This window comes from Xiphophorus hellerii, chromosome 9 (assembly GCF_003331165.1).
Source record: "Xiphophorus hellerii strain 12219 chromosome 9, Xiphophorus_hellerii-4.1, whole genome shotgun sequence".
Taxonomy (NCBI): Eukaryota; Metazoa; Chordata; class Actinopteri; order Cyprinodontiformes; family Poeciliidae; genus Xiphophorus; species Xiphophorus hellerii.
This window is the reverse complement of record NC_045680.1, coordinates 17,542,420-17,561,559: the sequence shown is the minus strand read 5'-3', so window position 1 is coordinate 17,561,559 and position 19,140 is coordinate 17,542,420. Positions and strand designations below refer to the sequence as shown.

Here is a 19,140-nt window from a genome sequence, read left to right as displayed (position 1 = left end):
TTGATTTAGATTTTCAAACAATTCTCCAAAAATGTTGACCCTCACCAAAACACAACCCAGTCCAGCAAAGCCAGCAGTGTACATGACAACTTGACCCTGAGGTGAAATCCTGGAGAATAGTGCAGTTCCCTGCAGAGTGTCAGTGCAAATGGGCCATTCTAGCAGACACACAACCCTTTAGTTTGAAATACCTTGTTCACATGCTGTTAGACCGTCATTTCCAGGTAACTCTGAATGTTTCCTTTCTCTTTTCCATAGCTCCTCACACATGGTTGTTGCTGTACTATTTGAAGAGATGACAGGGGAAAAAAAGCACATTTCCTACTGAGTTGCCTGCTTTGTCGTTTGGTGGGAAGACTCTCAAAAGCAGACTGCATCTTTGACCCCCCCAAGGATGATGAGAGCAGATACTGAAGATGCTGATTATTAAGGTATATCATTACCGCAGACGTACTACAGACATACATCAGGTCAAGCTTCTTTTATTATTGATATTTTCCTGTTAATTCTGAGATTTTGTATATATATGAGAATGTAATTTAATAATTTTTCCCGTGCATTGAATATGTTCTCAACCTCAAGCACAGAATGCATGTAATTAACTATATGCTCTGTCTCTGCAACCTGAACCATAAGGAGGTCCTGTATGTTCATTAAAAAGTGGAAGAGTGAAATGAAAGCTCATAAAAGACATTAAATCACCTTCCGTCTTTAATCTTTAAAATTATCTAGAGAGGAAAACCTAACTGGCTGCAGACCTTTTACGACTTTTGTGCCTTCAGCTTAAAGGATATTAAAAAAGGTGATTTGTGGCTAACCTCTTGCAAACCTTGAAGTATATAATCTAAAAGATTTGTAGGCACTGCCAGGGGACCTAGAAAACAGCAGAACCCATATATGTAACATACAAACTAAAACAACAACAAGCGAACCATCTCCCACCATTACCAACAGGCTCCATTTTCCTAGTGCTGTGTTTAATCACTGTGGCTTCTTTAATACCCACAGCTGTCAATGTGTTTCTTTGGGTCTCCACTGTTTATTTTAGAGAGCCTGGTTCACCCCGGGGCCCTGACATTGAATCAGTTGACTCAAAGGAGGTGGAGAGAAAATGTGTCTCTCCCATTGAAAAATGCATGGTTCCTTAGTGTTGAGATAGTATGAGTTTTGACAGAAAAACACAAACTTGTCATCACACTAAAGGCATGATGTTTCGCTACCTGTTTTAACCTGGAAGGGTAAGTTAAAGTGCATAAATCAACTATTTATCCATTCTGCTACATATCCTTATTTGCCTCTCGTAGTGGATCTATCCAATGTTAATTAATTTCTTTAAATGTTTTAAATTTTATACTCTAAATCTCTTCTTAGTAGTTATGTTCTTCTTTTTCTGCCATTAACTCTGAATGTTTCATTTATTGCCTGTTTTAGATTGACAGCTGTCAATTCCTGAGCGCTTTTGTGACTGAGACAATACACCATTTTTCAATTGTAACTTCATTAATGTTTTAAAAGAGATTTTCAAAACTGGATCTTGAACAAGAAATCTATTCCACTTTTCAGTTTTGATTTAATAAAATTTGGTCTGGTAGCTGAGGATGAAGAGTTAAATTATGATACAGTATTAACAGTTTAATCCTCTAAGTTTTTATTCTCAAATGCCGCTTTCTAAAAATCACCTCCATTTTTAAAGTGAAATGATTTTATTTAAGTGCTTAAATGTTGCAACATCACAAAAGCCTATTTTTATACCAATGTGTTAATAGCTTCATTTAAGATTTGAAATTCCTCTTGCATTTGTAACATTTTCAGATTTACTTTCTTTGCAGTTCGTTTGTAACTATTTTTTTTCATTTTTTATGCCCAGTTCATCACATCAAACTTTTTTTTGTCATTGATGTGTGCTTTGTCATAATATTTTCTTTTAATTTCCAATAAAGACAAAAAAGAGAACAACAAAACAACAAAAGAAAACAAACATTGCCATAATTTCACCTTTAAACTGAAAACGTAACATGCTGCGATGGATTGTGGGTAATACACTTTACCGAAGTCCGCCTGCCCTGTATACTTGCAAGGAACTGGATGTGAACTTAGCAGAAGGGCGGAAACAGGACCAAAAAGGGGCGGGGCGAAGGCCGGATGTGGAGAATTGGGACACCCAACGCACTCAATCCCTTCAACATGAACGTGCAGACTTTGAGTTATTTGTACAAGCAAACTGATAAAGGCTCTAAGACATAGTCGTTACCTTTGCAAGCTAAAACCAAATGCCTTACCCACAGTTTTTTTTATCCACCAAGCGCCTAAACACCACCGCTGGTGGTTCAGAGAGCGAGAGACGCTGGGAGAAACATTGACGGCAGGCAGCGAACTGTCGGAAATGACAACGGAACTATTCCTACTGCCGCCGAACCCTAAACAGCTGTTACCGGACCAGACAGAACTACAGAACTACTTACCGGATCACACAGTCCACCAGAGGTAAGTGTCATTCATTGTTTCATTTATGAAGTCGAAGGTGGCAGCAGCAGCACAAACACCAGCTTCTTCAGCCAACTCTTTCCTCTTCCTCCGTTTGGTCCTCCTCATCCTCATTCCTTTTTTTTTTACATTCCCATTAATTTCGACTCTCTCCGTTTCAAATTGAAAAGGCTTAACGATGTTTTGGCTGGACAGTTACCGCAATCGGACCAAGCTTACCTCATTTACCCAGAATGCATTGCAGTGTAAACAACATGTGACAATATTTATTTTATAAAAACTAAACAGCCTACATTATCATTGTATTGTTTTTACATCTAAATGAATATTTCTCAAATAAAGTCTATTGTTACAGCTAAATGTGGTTACTTTTAAGGAAGAAAACTCAAAGCTGCATCCCCCCCTTGAGACACACAAAGGCCTGATTGCTACCAGACCGACAACATATTAAATAATTATTAATAGGAACTGTCTTAACAGCATCAAATAGGCCAGAAATAATCTAATTTGCTGATCTAATGAAATTTAAGAACAGATGAGAAACAAAATCAGTCTGGAAAGAATTACAATGCATTTTCTAAAGTTTTGGGACTTCAACCAGTAACAGTGAAAGCATTTGTCTATAAATTAAGAAAACATGAAACCACTGGTACCTTCCCAGGTGTGGCCAGTACCAAAATTACATTGAAATTACAACAGATCAATATCTATAGAGCACTACAGTTCTCACTTTCCTCGCTCAGTATTCATGATTACGCAGCAAGAAAGCTTAGTAAAAACAACATCCACGGAACAGCTCCAAGACAAAAATGACCAGTGTATAAAAGTAGCACAAAGAGCCATTTCTTATTTTCCCAGAAAAATCCAAAACATCTTGATAATGGCCTGGACTTTTAGGAAAATGTCCTTTGGACTGCTGAAACAAAAGTGGATTTGTTTGGGTGTGGGTCCTACCAAAATAGCTTTTCAGAAATAGAACATCACACCAACTATTAAACATGGAGGTTGTGGTGCAATGGTCTGGGAATGCCTTGCTGCTTCGCAACACGAAAATGTCAATGTAGTTTAAAGAACCATGAAGTTTGTTCTCTACCATAAAATCATAAAGAAGTATGTCCAGTCACATGTCACTGTGGCAACAAAGTAAAAAACAAACAAACAAAAAATCTGTATCACGACAATACTTCACAAAATATCTTACAACTAAGCGATAAAGTATTTTTTTTGTGTGTGGATCATTAAATATATGTGTAGATCATAAAATGTTAGTCTATTAACTTCTTATGAATGAACTAACAAGATGTATATATTTAAGTCAAAGCAAATAGGATGATATGTATTAACCTGTGCAATGTAACATTACTGCCAGTTCCACAAAGTCTCAAATATAGAGCAAACATCCATCATTAATGAAAAGGGACTCTCTTGCTCTGACTAAAGGATTACTTCTACACCCTGATTGCTTCGCTGTTTACATGCCATGCTGAGAATAAGAGCCATTTACCAATGAGCTCTCTGCCTTTGCGATCTGTATTAATATGCAACTGCTCACACACAGAGAGCTGAAGCTAATTTTACTCATGTGGCTACCAGCTTGCATGAGGTCAGTCTGGAAAATTGGGTAAATTAATCTAGTGCATTTGTTTACTTGCGAGGAACCACTCTGCATATATGAACCACGAGAACAACCGAGGGGTTAAAGCTTAGGCTATTGACTGTGTAATAATAAGCTAAAAAGAGCTAAGTAGATTCAAAATTGTATTTTTTTTCATAAATGGAGGCTGTTAAACAGGAGAAACATAACAAGTTTACTGTTTGCCCTTTGGATTAGGTTCATGTTATATTTGTGCATCTTTGTGCACACACAGACAGTTTATTTTTGATTTAAACAAGCTGACAGGAAATGAGTAACTAAATTTAACTACAGAAGAAGAGATAAAACAACATGCGAAGGAAAACAAGGATAATGCATCAATAACATTCACATCATCAGTTTTCATGTCTTCCTTTTTTGGGGTCAGATCTTTGAGCACAGAGAATTTAAATCCAGCACGGAATTTATTTCATTACCTTTTATTTTAAATTTAAAATGCCTTTCAAAAGGATTTACATCGCTTAAAACTTTTTAATATGTTTTCATATTATTAGCATAAATTTTAATGTATTTAATGGAGATTGAATGGATAACTAAACATAAAACAGTACAAAATTGAGAAACAGAAGGAAAATTTCAGACAAAGATCTGAAAAGGTTGGCTAATTTTGTATTCAATCCTTTTAGCCCTCATATCTCTAAACAAAGTTCATTGATACCAGTTTTCTACAGAATCACCTTATTAGTAAACATAGTCATCTGTGTGTAATTTAACCACATATTACATATTCACAGTATATCAGTAACGAGTTGTGCAACATTGTTTTCCTAATTGCCATGAATTTAGTGCCCATCTCCAGAGCCAGTTTATGTCTAAAGCTACAACTCACATGGATCAAACTGAGGTGTTTAGAAACTGTTTCACTAACCCTAGCCCTATCCCTTCTTCGGAAAACGAAGGAATTTGACTTAAATACTAAAATGTGGTTCCACTAAATGAAATTATTTCACGAGTCAGAATGGGAGCTGAGCCGGCATCTGATCACATGAGCTCAATACCCTGTCTCCATCTCTGTCTCTCTTTGTGTGTCTTGTTAGTGAACCATGTGATTACTGTAGAGAGACAAAAGTGCTCACACTAGATGCAGGGGTCTCAAACTCCAGTCCTCGAGGGCCGCAGTCCTGCAACTTTTAGATGTGCCTCTGCTGCACCACACCTGAATAGAATAATTAGGTCATTAGCAAGGCTCGGAGAACTGATCTACACAAGGAGGAGGTAATTAAGCCATTCCTTTCCAGTGTTTTGTACCTGTGGCACATCTAAAAACTGTAGGTCTGCAGCCCTCGAGGACTGGAGTTTGAGACCCCTGCACTAGAGAGTTAGTGTCTTTATTTTACATACATATTTCTTCTGATATAGAAGATTAAAGACTTTATCTCAACCCGCATCAACATTTCCTCTCGTACCCCAAGTCACATATACACAATGAGGCTCCTCAGCTAGCTTCCCCCATGTTATTGAATGATTACAAAGTTCATAAACCATCAAAGGTTGTGGCTTCTGTTCTGTTTTGTTTACTTTCTTGTGTCAGCCCTTTCTCCTTATTTTTTTCCTAATTATAATCAGGTCCGCTGCCTGGTTGCTACAACACACAAGTAGGATGAAAGAAAAAGCATGAACAAAATGAGAACTTCTTTATTTATTTACTGTCGGCACACAGACTTTGACAGGAGATGAAACGGCAAAGTTCTTTTGTTGAACGTAGCTCAGAATTTTTATGCAAAGTAGCAGAAACAGAATAGTAATGCTAATCTGGGGATTTTGAGAAAAGAGCAGAACTCTGGATAGCTCTAGTAGAAGAGTACATTTTCAGAAGTATTTTTATGAATATTAAGAATGACTGTTGAAGTTCCTCTGCACCTCTTGCATTTATTAGTAGCACAGCAGGGATATTCCATCTAAGTGCTGTTTGGGTTTTTTTTTTTTTAGGATTTTGATTTGATGCAAATTCATTCTATCCACTTCACATTTAATCTCTGAGCTTGTTCCAAGCTTAAATCCTACTATCACTTCTTCTTCTAGACAATATTTTTAATCTCCACAAACTTCAGAGGAATGTGGTTTCAAAGGAAATGTGATGTCGTGAAAGAAACTTTAATAAAACCCCTCCACAAATATGAAGTCACTTTATTACTAATGTTTTAGAAACATGCTTTTGGTTAGGAGAAATGACCAAATCTGTGGTCAAAAAGTGAGACTGGTCAAACTTTAACACATCAATTCTTGCTTATATAAATGCAACATCTACAGGAGTGTAGACGGGAACACATCTTGTATTTTAAAAACTGTTAAGTTAAAAACAAACCAATTTGGCCAGAGACCAAAATGTGCCTGAGGTTGATTTAACACGGCAGGTTGATTTAGTTTGACACAATTGACTGATTTTGTTTTTTTCCAGTTCTTTATCATGGCATAGGTAGGTTACCAGTGTGAATGTCCCAGTTTTTAAAATGCATGATTTCAAAAACCACCAGACTTGGATTAGTTTTTGCTAACTTTTTCCCTTCCTTAAAAAAACTAATTAAGAATTATATCTGGTCACACTTGTTATCTTTTGTTACTCAATTAAAAGGACAACTTCAAAAAGGTTAAGGGATGGATTTGAACCTAAAACCGTATTACCAACTGCACAAAGCTATTGGTTTGACAAGCTATTAATCTTGGGAAAAAATGCACTCAATATTTAAAATGGAATAAAAATTCCCCAACTGTATTGTCTCTATAATCAGTTCTTTGAGGAGTCTTTTAGTTGTGAATATACTCTATATAGCCCTCCAGAAAAATGGAAATGTCTCTTCTTTTTCTGGTCATGCTTATTATGACCTGAGAAGCTCCATTGGCAGCATCTTGTGAAAAGGAAAAAAAACCTATTGGTTTAAGTTCTTGCAGACAAACGAGACATTCAGGTGAAAGCAGAATTCAAGGAAGGAGAAAGAGCTCACCAATTTTCCACAGTTTTACGGGGCCTGAATGACGATGCCACTGCCAAAAAGAGGTGTCCTCTGTTCTCAGCATGTTTTTTCTGCCATAATGCAGTTTCTGTTTTAAGTTGTAATTGTAGAAGCGGCAAAGTTAGAGGTGGTATTTGGCGATAAGCTGGATGAATAATGTTAATGAGTATTACACTGCTTGGGAACACAGAATGTTGCCTGTGTAAATAAAGATAAGAGGGGGGGGGCGACCAAATACTTAACAACAAAACAATGTCCTCCAAAAATATGAAAGTCAGACAAGAATGGGACATTTAATCAACTTCACATTTAAGACTTTTGAAGTTTGTTTCTTGCTGCATGACGAAAAAAATCATGCATGCATATAGTGAGTAGGTCATTATGTTAGGTTAGATGATATATGGTGCGGTTTTCTTGTTTGCTTTTTGCTGTGTCCTCCCACACACACACAGAGGCTGAGCTGTCTGATTTACCACAGCTGATCTGCAGCTTGTCTGAAGGCTGACAGGCTGCAGTGGAGCAGATTTGTTGGGATTGTGAAGGGAGCACTAGGCACAGGAGCCTTCAGCCAGTCGTAGTCATTATTTCAGATATTAATTATTCATACATCAAATCTTAAAAGTGGCTTCTGCAATTTGATGGAAGGGTCCAGTGGGCTGTTGACTGCTTTTGCACATGAAGCACCAGACTTATCCACTTAAATTATACTTATGGTATATATATATATATATAAATAAATTTTGACACAGTCCATCAGGAAACTGAATTCCTTTTTTAATAGGAGTGACGTTTTTTAACAGTCATCAACCATTTATATATATTTGTTGCTACTTTAAGCTAAGAGAGATGGGCAAATGCAGAATTACAACCTTTTTTTCCAAATTCAAAGCATTTATATGCATTTTTGTAAGACAGACGTCCAGGATCTCTGACTGAAACATTTTGCTTGTAAGTGTGTTCTACAAATATGAAGCTACATCATGGTGAAAATGAAGATAAACTGTCTGAATACTTGTGAATTTAAATTGCAGACTGTCTCTGTACTTCGTCTGTGCAGCCTACTCTGAAGCCACTTTGTGACTTATGGAGCCGCTCCAAGGTAAATTTCCCTGTTGTTTGGCCACCTGATCTTTCAGATATAAAATATAATTTTTGGGGAAAGTGCTTCGGAGCAGCCCCGTGTTTTTTTAATTTATTTTTTTCCAACATCAGCACAAGATATGTCACAAATAAAACCTTCTACTTAATTCTAGTGCCACTGTTTTTATAACCACAAGACTTTATGAATTTTGACACAGTCCATCAGGAAACTGAATTCCTTTTTTAATAATCATTAACCATATATATATATTTTTCAGTGTTCAGTATTTGCTAAATTCCAACATCAACTAAAATCTCTACCTAAAGATCCTGTAAAATTTAAGTGAATACATTGGCTCAGTCAAACGTTGACTAAATACAACCAAGTGATTTTTATTAATCAGTCATCATGACAGAAGCTGCTATAGTATTTCCTGCAAGAATGGCACCAGATGTGAGCCCCTCCTTCTGTCACTCCGTTTAATCAAGCTGCAGAAAATGGTTAAAGTTTCTTGTGAGGGGTAAAATGCAAACAACTCTGAATGGGCTACACAAGCATAAACTGAAACTGATGGGTAAATATCTTTTTTTTTTCTATCTGGTACTTCTGGCCAATGCTGATCTGGGCAGCTGCCCAGGTGTCATATGTCAAATATGTCAAAAAGGTGTTGGTTGTGGCAGTTTATTATCTGGCTGATATATTATCTGTCGGTTTCATGCTGAAGGAGTTTTCTATTTGCACCCTGGTCTCTTTTGGGAATGGGTCAGAATTAGATGTCGAGGTTAAGGTTGGTTTACGCGTTAGGGCATGAAATAAACAAATTTATGAACCAGAAAAAGACGAGAGAGCTGGGACTTGAGAATGAGGGAGTCCTGAAAATGGTTGTTGCATTCTTCTTAACTACAAGGCTGCTACTGTTTTTTCAGAAGTTTGCTGGATTTGACCACATCTACTTCAAAATTTGACTTGGTTCTTTCCACACTCCAAATGACAAGAAAACACAGAATGCTCTTTTTGAGTGTTTTTTTTTCTTACAGACAAAATAAAAGCTTCAGAAATATCAAATTGTGTTTTAAACAATCAATGCGAAGTAAAGAACAAACATAGGCCAGTCAAAGTTGGGCTGAATTGTTCAATATTGATGCCAGAATTGTGTTTTTTAGCTGTGGTTTGTAATTTTGTAATTTCCACTTTCTCACTTTAGTGAAATTCTCCACTTCTCATAAATGTAACAAAATCCATACGTTCTAGTCCTCACTAGTCATCTTTAGTTTTTAGGTCCAATTTTTTAAAGATTGAGCTCAACAACAGCAGATAAATAATTATATGACGTCAGATCAGAAGGACCTTTGAGTTTGTTAAAGTCGGGGGAACGATGGGAGAGAATGAAAAAGAGTTCACGTGTCTAAACACTTCTATTCTGCTGTTCCTGATAAATTGAAGATTGACAATGGAAACATTTAATAATTGATAAACATGTTGGTAATCAAGTGTTGCTGCAAGCCGTGTGGAAGACATTTAACATGTAAAAGAATGTGGTATGGTCAGATAAGACTAAAAAGGCTATTGTGACCAACATGCTAAATGCATGAATGAATGCTAAACTGATTCCTCACATCAACTGGGACATAGCATCCTGACAATGAAACATGGTGATAGCAACATCTTGCTGTGGAGATGCTTTTCTACAGTGGGGATAGGAAAGGTGGTTAGGGTTGATGTGGGGATGTACAATGCTAAATTCAGGGCAATACCAGCTGAAAAGCACTGGGATGCTGCAAAAATTAATAACCATCTTAAATTTTCAACCAGGACTCCATAAATGGTTAAATCAAAGCGCATTCGTCTGTTAGGATGACCAAGTCAAAGTTCTAACATAAATTCATCAAAAATTCTGGGGTAAGTCATAAAATTTGGTGTCTAAATATGCTAAAAAAGTATGGCTTGTAAAAAAAAAAAAAAATACTTCTACAATAATTACAAAGGTTGAATGAAAAGGTAACACACTCATTCATATTTTTAATATAAAAAAATTGAAAACCATTGATTTTCCCTTCAATTTTTAGATTTGAAATGTGAAATTCATTGTAATCAGCCTAAAATAGATGGTACACCCAAGTTTCCTGGTTAAGCTATGTCTTAGTTTTTACTAAAATTAACCTAAAGTATTTCAGGTCTCCAAAAGAGTCCACCCGTGTTTAACCTAACTTTGACGTGGGTGATATTTTTGGCAACGCCAACACTCCCAATTAACCCTAATTAGTCCCTAATCAGTTCCATTCCAGCCGGTGCGTAATTCTGCTTCAGGTTTTGGCACGAACAGTCTCCAGGCGTCTCGGGGATGACAGCAGCGCTGTAGATGCTGGTGCTCAGAGTCTAACCCATCGGTCCTCCCACCTCATCGAAGCTCCGGAGCTCAGCTTCAGGGAGCAGGAACTGTTTTTTTTTTTTTTTTAAATCAGCCGATGAATGGGATTTCTGCCTGTACGTGAAAGTGGAGAGAGCGCAGTGTTTCCCCCAAACACTGAGAGCTGAAGTGGAGAGCACGCCGCAGAGACAGAGCACCGGCGGTGCGCAGCGCGAGAAATAAATATACCAACTATTGTTGGGTACAGCAGAGACATGATCTCACAACGGATGAAGAGGCAGATGTGATTTCCAAACGGATGTGTTGTCCTTTTATTTTTAATTGTTCCGTCTTGCTGTTCTTTTATTTTCTTTTTTTTTTAACCGACCACTACAGACTACTTTGAGATCTCGGTTCGAGGGAGTATATTGCAGCAGAGACTGACCATGTGTCGTTGCGCCACATAGGCGCTCTTTGTGGGCTGCTCTGCACCGGGAGGGACAGGTGGTGCATGTGTGCGTGCATATGTGAATGCTGAAACCCATGAAAGAGGGTACGGACACACACCAACCGCTGAGACAGTTGTCTTATGGATGTCGCGAACAGTTTTCTCTTTCTTTTTTTTTTTTCTTCGCCAGAGACAGGTGCGACAGGAAGGGACACTTTCTAAAGCCCAACGCGGGATCTGATAAGGCTCTAGATCGCGCTTGGATATTTGGTACCAAGTGGGACAGAGACAATTGAGTCATACTGTTGTTGCCTCGGCGGCGCTTTTTCTCTCCTGGTAATCAGAGGTAAGTGATCCGAGGGGTCCGGTGAAGGGCTGCGCTGGGGTGGTGCTGGCGGTGCGCTGCTTTCGCTCTGTGCCTCGCCTTAATGTTTCAGATGCATTGATTAGCGGAGGGAATCTAGTTATCTAAATTGAACCAACTCATCTCGTAGTCAGTAGTGGGTGCAATCTGTGGCATCTGCGCGTCCAATTTCATACTGCGTAGCTTGCAGCCGCACTGAAAACTAGACTTGAGCTATCTCCATCCACATATCAAATATATCATGATGGGGGATTTTTTTGTTGTCCTCTGTCAATTGAAACCAATAAACTCAGTTTCTTAAAGAAGCCGTGTAATTTGACAAGCTCGCACTTCATTGGAGCTTTAATTTCATTTTTAAATTGTGTGTTGCAGAATTTCACTGGAGGTTTTTCCTCGTATCTGTCGTCTATTTTAACAGTCCAACCTTCCGGATCTCTAATGCCCATTATAATTACGCCTGAAGGCTGTACCATGTCCCTCTCCTTTCTCTGCAGGATCTTGTCTCAACACTGTACAGAGTTTACGATTAACGCCATACTCCTACCCTAGCTGGCTCCAAGTCGCCTCAAGTTTTCCCATTTGGGACTTGCACATTTTTTCCTGTGTCCCCCTCTGTTTCAAATTCAAATTGCCTTTCAAGCTGCCTTTTGTCCGGTGCTGAGGTTTGTGGACTGGAAAAGAGAGATAGAGAACTAACTAAAGCCCCCAGGGGAAAAGGGTTCTCTTAAAAATGAGCCCCAGTTTGTGTGAGAGGAGAGAAGTGGAGAGTTACGGGGGGCAAGAGAGAGGCTTCTAAAGAAAGTGAGGCAGTCCAGTGTGAGGATAGAAGACCAGCAGCTCCTTTAACCTTGCTGTCACTCTTAACAGTATCAATCAACCTTGGTGGAAAAGAGGCTCTTTAATTCCTTTTCCTCTGGGGTGTCGCCTGCTCTGGCAACCGGAGCTCAAGGAGGCGGCTGGAGGTTGCATATAGGATCCTTTTCCCCCTGCTGCTCACATCAGGCAATGACGTGCTGGATCAGGCTTGGTCTTTTTAAAATTAATACACGGTGCAGTGTCTTAAAAAAGCATTCACATTTGTTCATCCTAGTTTTAGTTCAAGTTTTTTTATGACCAACATAAAGTAGTGCCTTATTGTGAAGTGAAAAGGACAAGATGCATGGTTATGAAAAAAAGGTAAAAAAAATAATAGTGAATTAGAAAACTGTGGCATGAGTTTGTATTCTGTCTCTTATGCTCTGTTATCCCTAAATAAACACACAGCACAAGTCAGGGATGAGGTTAAGAAATTTAAAAACGGGGTTAGTTTAAACCATCTTTGATTTCAAAGAGCACACCCAACATCAGAAAATGGAAAGAGTATGACGCACCTTCATAGTTTTGGCCACTCACCTAGACTGACAACATTCACCATAGGAGAACATTCACACGAGAAGCGGCCAAAAGGTTCATGGAAACTGGAGGAGCTCCATAGATCCAAATCTAAGTTGGAATGATCTGCTAACAGAACAATGAATATATTTTTTTACTCCACAAATGTGGCCTTGACAATCATGCAAAAATTAAATAGCCACTGTTCTAAGACACAGCAGACATGTGACAGAAGATAATTTTGTCAATTGAGATAAAAATGTAAAAGTGCAAAATACAAGCAAAGGTCTGCGTTGCAGAAAACAATAGGTACTACCCAGAACACATCGAGGTGATCCCTGGTGGAGCAGGACGTTTTGCTTGATCTTGTGAAATATTTAAGTGTGATGGAAACACAAAAACAAAATTTGTAAGGTGGTAAGTAGGTTTTGGTAGCTGTATGTATTCATGAAATCAACATCATAAACCATTTTGAGCTCACCATCTACATAGTGACCGTGTTGGTGGCAAGGTCAAGCTGTTGGACCTGCTTTTCTTTAGCAGGTATAGAGAAGCTGGTTAAAGATCACAGGTTTGGCTAAAGATTGAATGGTTTACATCAAATTTAGTCAAAGTCCAGACCTGTATCTTGTTGAGAATGTCAGACAAGAATAGGAAAAAGAGAAAACTGACATTCCCAGAATCTTTTCATTTGGACTCACTGAGCTTGAGCTAATTTATAAAGGAGAATGGGCAAAAATGTTTATAGTTTTGCAAAGCTGGTAAAACTATAAAGTGTTTTTCAGCTGAAATTGCAGTGAGTTTCTAAAATGATTGACTTTTAATATATTATACATTTTGAGAACCATATGCTATTTTCCTTACCCTCTGCAGTTACTTACAGTTTTTTTTGTTGGTTTATCACATAAAAATCCTATTGAACACTTTGAAGTCTTGGGTTGTAAATGACAAAATGTTAAAAAGTTTATAGGGGCTATGAATGCATTTGCAAACCACGTTAGATCTAAGGAAGTACTCGCTGGGAGATGGGATAAGTATTAAATGAAACCTCAAATGACCATATTTTTGTGTAATCATCTATACTTTGCAGCTTTCTTGAGATAACTGTGAAAGAGAAACAAAATAGTCTTTCACTGACATGCTCGTCCCACGTCGCCTAGCAATTGTATGAGAAGTGCTATCACAAGCAGCAAATTAAAAGACAAAAGAGGAATAATCTACATGACTTGATCTATGATCCGTGTGTGGTAATCTAATTTGTTTAGTGGCCAAGTTTAGATTGAAGTATGTTCACTGTCTATCCTTAGAAAAGATGAAGAGGAAGGATATCTAAAGTAAAAAGCTGCTGAAGGCTCCCTTTAGTTTCACTTTGAAAACATAAGCTGCTTTTCTTGATATGCTTCTCTTGAAGGTTCATAAGATATCCAGTAACACTGAATCAGTGATGATCCTTAAATCGGTGAGGAAATTTGCTAGAAGAAGTGATTATTCTTATCTGCTGTTCTTCTGCATGTACAGGAGAGGGGATAAATGTTGTGCAGGTCCATGTATAAATAACCTCACTGTAGGAAGCATTACTCCTTCCAAGAGAAATGACTCAGTTGAGGCAAGACGGTGCAGAAAAATATTTAGGGCAAGTATAAGGAGAGAGCACTTTGGAAAAACTGGGTACCTGAGGGTAGAGCTCATGTTCTGGACAATAACTGTTTAGTCTAAAATCCCCTACAGAAGCAAACACCATAATTCCATGTAAAGGCTTAATAGCACTGGGATTTTGTGTCAGCGGAGAACTCAGATAACAAGGCTAAATGTGTGCCCAAGAAACCAGGCGGCATGGGAGGGTTTACTGTTCCAAGGTCCTGGAGCTGATGTCAGTTTTGGCGGGCCTCTCTCCATCCCCAGTGCTTCTTCTCTCTGCAGCTTAACAAACTGCTCGGTGGAGCTTGCCTAATCCTTGGCTAGCAGTGCCCAGTGATTTATTATAAAGTTAGCTCATTTAAGGAGATCTGCAACATCGCTTCCCATACACAGGGCCCCTGACAGATTCCCGCTGTCTCGACTCTGGAGTCTGAATTGGCAATTAATTTGAAGAAGTCGATGTGTGTGGGTCGGGATCAAAGACACGGGAGAGAACGGCAGGGTGAGAGTTTGTTCGTGTCCATCAGAGAGAAACATAAGGGTCGGTGTCTATCTTGTTGTGTCTGTTTGCCTTCCTGTATTGTACGGACTCTGTATGTGTGCACATGTGTGAGTCAGTCTGTCTGGGCCCGATGTGAGTGTGATTCAGCACTGCCAGCCTTGGTTGAATGGGTGCCCTGTTTGAGCCTTGCTTCTGACGCTAACAGCCGCTCCAGGCCTCATGCTTCGGAGCAAGTGTTGTGTCCTTTGTGCAGAAATAACAGGTGCCTTAACACAGTCACTTAATCCCTCGTCTTTGCTGAATTGGCGGGGGGTTAACTTCACCTGTGGGCCTGGGGCAGTTCCCACACGGTAGGACAAGTCGTACTGTGGTTTAGCGCTGATAAGGTGACGATGTGCCTAAAGTCCTATCCCATCAATTTTTCATTGTATTTTCATATGAGAGCAATTAACAAGTCAGGTATTTATTATTAAAGTACAATGAAGCAGTATCCTCCTGTAGATCACACAGGAGGGTAGCACCACCTCTCAGAAACCTGGGAGCCCAAACAGCAGGTGTACTCGCCTATAAGAAATCAGTGTGATTGCTTGGTCAGCAGTGTCTCCTCTCCAGCCTTGGCCCATTATAGCTAGCTGCTGCACTAGCTGATTGATATCAGTAATTTCCACCGCTATTATTAATGCTTTGACTTTTTAACTAGGAGTTGTTCCACAGATTTCGGACAGGCAAGTTATGCAGGATAACCACCATTCGACTGTCTGCCTCTAAGGATCGATGTGAAAATATTTGTTGAAAGCAGACTAAAGAAATCAAAACTTTTGGCGGTAACATTTTGAGGTCTTTGTTTGAAACAAATTTGTTTTTGCTTTCTGCTGACATCCCAGTCTTTTTACCTCCATGTAAACCAGGGGTCAGTAACCTGTACAGTCCAATTTTGTTTTAACTGAGTATGGTTAGTTCAGTTAAAACATATTAACAACCTAAAGAGATAGGACTAATCAAAGTAAAATGAAACAATATCTTCAGATGTCCTGTTGTAAAAATATGAATCATATTGCATAAAAACAGATGTTTGAATATATTTGTTCAAAACTTTTAAATGCTTTGTGTCATTTTTGCCATATTCATTAAAGTTGGGATATTAAAAACATTCAGTAAACATTGATCTGAAGTTTGTGTCGAGGGTGTGTAGTTCAGTGTTCAACTTCGTCAAGACTTGGTTTGTTAAATTTGCTGTCACTTTCATTTTATTTATTTATTTTCAGATTACAACAGTTTAATTGTTCTGTAACTTTACCACTTTAGATAAAAAAACCTCCCAAATCTCCATCAATAATTCAAAATTTTTATTGCCAAACTTAACACTTCCCACTAAAAACAGCAGGGTGACTCGCACTTGTCACACTTTAGAAGCATTTTTGAAGGTTTTCCTTTTCTAAACTTGGCATTTGGCCGCCACCGTCAATCAGCCTGATTAAACAGGCTGATTGACTAGCGATGCACATTTCTGTTTAAGGCATAGTCTCCCTTAAATTATCACATTATTTTCAAGATAAATGAGCAGCACATTGATTTGAATTAATGAAATAGCTAATGTCACTGTATTGACCGGCAGACACCATCCATTGACTGTGCAGTATATAAACTCAAGGTGATGCTTTTTGATTGAAAGCCTGTCTGGGCAATCAGAGCCAAGAAGCTGGCAGAGGCACTCTTAAAAAGTCCCTCACTGGCCTTATGTTTTAAACCCAGGGTTTGTTGTTTTTCTTTGCAGTGACCTCTACTGCTGTTGACATTTTTCTGATTGGGGGTAACTTCTGTAGCCATTGACCTGGACACAGTCTCAAACTAAGGAATGGCGTTTATATTCAGGCCACTGTGCTGACAGAGTTCCTACAAAGCTTAGATCTATGCAAATGAACATGAATGCAGAACCATAAATCGTGCATTTAGGTTTTCTTCTATGTAAGCAATGCTGTCATCACCTACTGCATCAAACCTGGGATTGATTGACAGCTTTGAAACAACCCTGAGCATAATCTCGGGGCTGCATTAAACTAGGGACCCCGGCCTCCTTTCCTTTCCCTCTGCATTCTTTTGCTGCATCATTCCCCCCAAAACTTGTTTTCCTTCACACATTTTGTCTCCATTCCAGCACTTCCCTCATCACCTCTCCTCACTAATTTCTCCCTCCCTTTTCTTTCCTCTGCCCTGTGCTTTTTTCCCCCTCCTCCTCCTCATTCCAAGCTTGCTCCGGACCTTGATGTCAAGGCCTCTCAGGCAGTGTGGTCTCTGTCTGCGGGTTGTCAGGGCAGGGACACTGCCCACCGGGACCCTGAATGGGACAAATTGACCGTAACAATGTTCCCACTTAGCATGTGGAGCTGGAAGAAAGAGAAGGTGAAAAGGAGGAACTGATGATTGAAGGTCGATTTTGGGGGGGGGTCAGCTGGGTGAAGGGAACATGGTTGTTGGGGAAAGTAGGAAAGCACTTTGAAATGTATGAATTAAAGACGTAGATTAAATTGCGCTGCTCGTATTTTGAAATCCTCTTTGACACACACACAGATGCTTTGGTTGTTGTTGTTTGCCCAAGGCTGCTGCTTGAGATGCTGTGGAAGGAGAATAAAGCTATTTCTTGTGACCCTTCAAGGCCTCGCACAGCTCACGTTACTTCTAATGCCCACATGCCCTGCAGGTTGGAGGTGTATCAAGGAGAGCCGTTTGCACTAAACACTACCCCTGCCTCAAAACGGGTCAAGGATCAACCCTGTCGTCTATTAAAATGCAATAATGGCTGTGGTCCAATGGGATCACCTCTGCCATTTAATCACACAATGCTGCTCCCTCATCATCTGCTCTTTCCCTTTTATCTTTTAATCACATGTTTTTTCCAGCACCGTCTTCCTTTCACTCTCATCTTTTCGTCTTCATTTTTCCTACACATCCACTGCAAAGCCCAAGCAGTAGATGAGAGTTCAAAGACAGAAGCTCGATGCAGTCAGTAATAAGCACGCCTTCATTTTTCTTTGAAAACTCTTTTTCTTTTCTTTTTTTATACAGTTGCTCTCATCAGGAGCCAAAGGCTAGTCTCTCCTCTGTTTTCCTAAGGAAGGCTGTGATTTCAGTATTTTTACCAATGCACTTTAACTGTGACATATTGTCTTGGAGAAGTTGGAGCGGCATCAAGTTGTGTAAGCCCGAGGTGGTGCAGTATGACAGGAACAGAGAATGCAGCTGCTATCACCAAAGGCCAAGTGGCTGTTGAATAAAGATGACTCTGGTTGGGGAAAAACTGGCATTCCATGTATGCTTAGTGTACTTCCACAGGCAGGGCTTCTTCCTCTCTGCTCATGTGTATGTAAAAGTGTCTCTTTCCTATATCTGAACAAAAGTCCCAGAGGGAGGGAGTGGGAGAGGTAGGTGTTCTCTGCATTGGGAAAGAGACATTTCCATGTGTATGAACTCTTGGCAGCGTACCATGGGCATTACAGGTCAGAATGAAAAGACGGGTAGACACGATGGAGACGGGCACCGATGTTTACTGCCTTGGACACAAATTAACAATTTGTGAGTGTGGGTTGAATGTCTTTCATGGTCAGCTTGCTTGAATTCACATAGATTCCCCCCACCCTCTCTTTTGGTCGGTTTCTCTTTTTCACAGATTCTAACACTCTGTTTATAATCTCAGAGGCAAATGACTCTCATTTTCTGACCAAAATAGGACTCTAACAAGGCCCAACATAACCAACAAGCTTATACAAACTGCACATTTAAATGCAGTTTGCATAATATGCTGTCATGCACAATTGCACACTAACAATCCACTCTAAGTCTAAGCCGTTGAGCTTTATATTTGATGCCAGCAGTTGCACTGAAATTATCTTACTTCCCTCTGTTTTTTTTAAAATTTATATTTAATTTATTTTTTTACATTTTGACAAACAAAATTTCTTTCTTCCTCAGTTTCTTCCTCAGTCTGGTGCAGCCTCCAACATATCATAATTTCTTTAAGCTCCATCCGTTTTCCAGTCAGCTATGACCAATTCCCTCTTTTTCTTTTTTTTTTAATGAAAATCACCCCAGCAGCATGACGCTGATCCCAGTTGGCATGTTGTGTTTAAGGTAATGTGCTGTGTTGGTTTCCTGGTTTCCATAGCATTTTGCAAGTAAGGTAAAACTGCTAGTTGTACATACTCCCACATGTCCTACATCTTGTAGGTTTCTTTTAACAGTAAATTTTCTTCAGCCACACTTCCAAAAGACTTCCAGATTTGCTCAGTGCACAACTAATAATTGT

At 39.1% G+C, this 19,140-nt stretch overlaps 1 protein-coding gene across 1 annotated transcript in view; it reads left to right on the top strand.

The window, feature by feature from the left end:
* The first annotated feature begins 10,505 nt into the window (after positions 1-10,505).
* sema6bb (sema domain, transmembrane domain (TM), and cytoplasmic domain, (semaphorin) 6Bb) overlaps positions 10,506-19,140 on the top strand; it is a 171,443-nt gene continuing 162,808 nt past the window's right edge. Inside the window, exon 1 of the mRNA XM_032572025.1 lies at positions 10,506-11,311. The gene's annotated coding sequence lies outside the window, so the exon portion shown is untranslated. The remainder of the gene's footprint in view (positions 11,312-19,140) is intronic.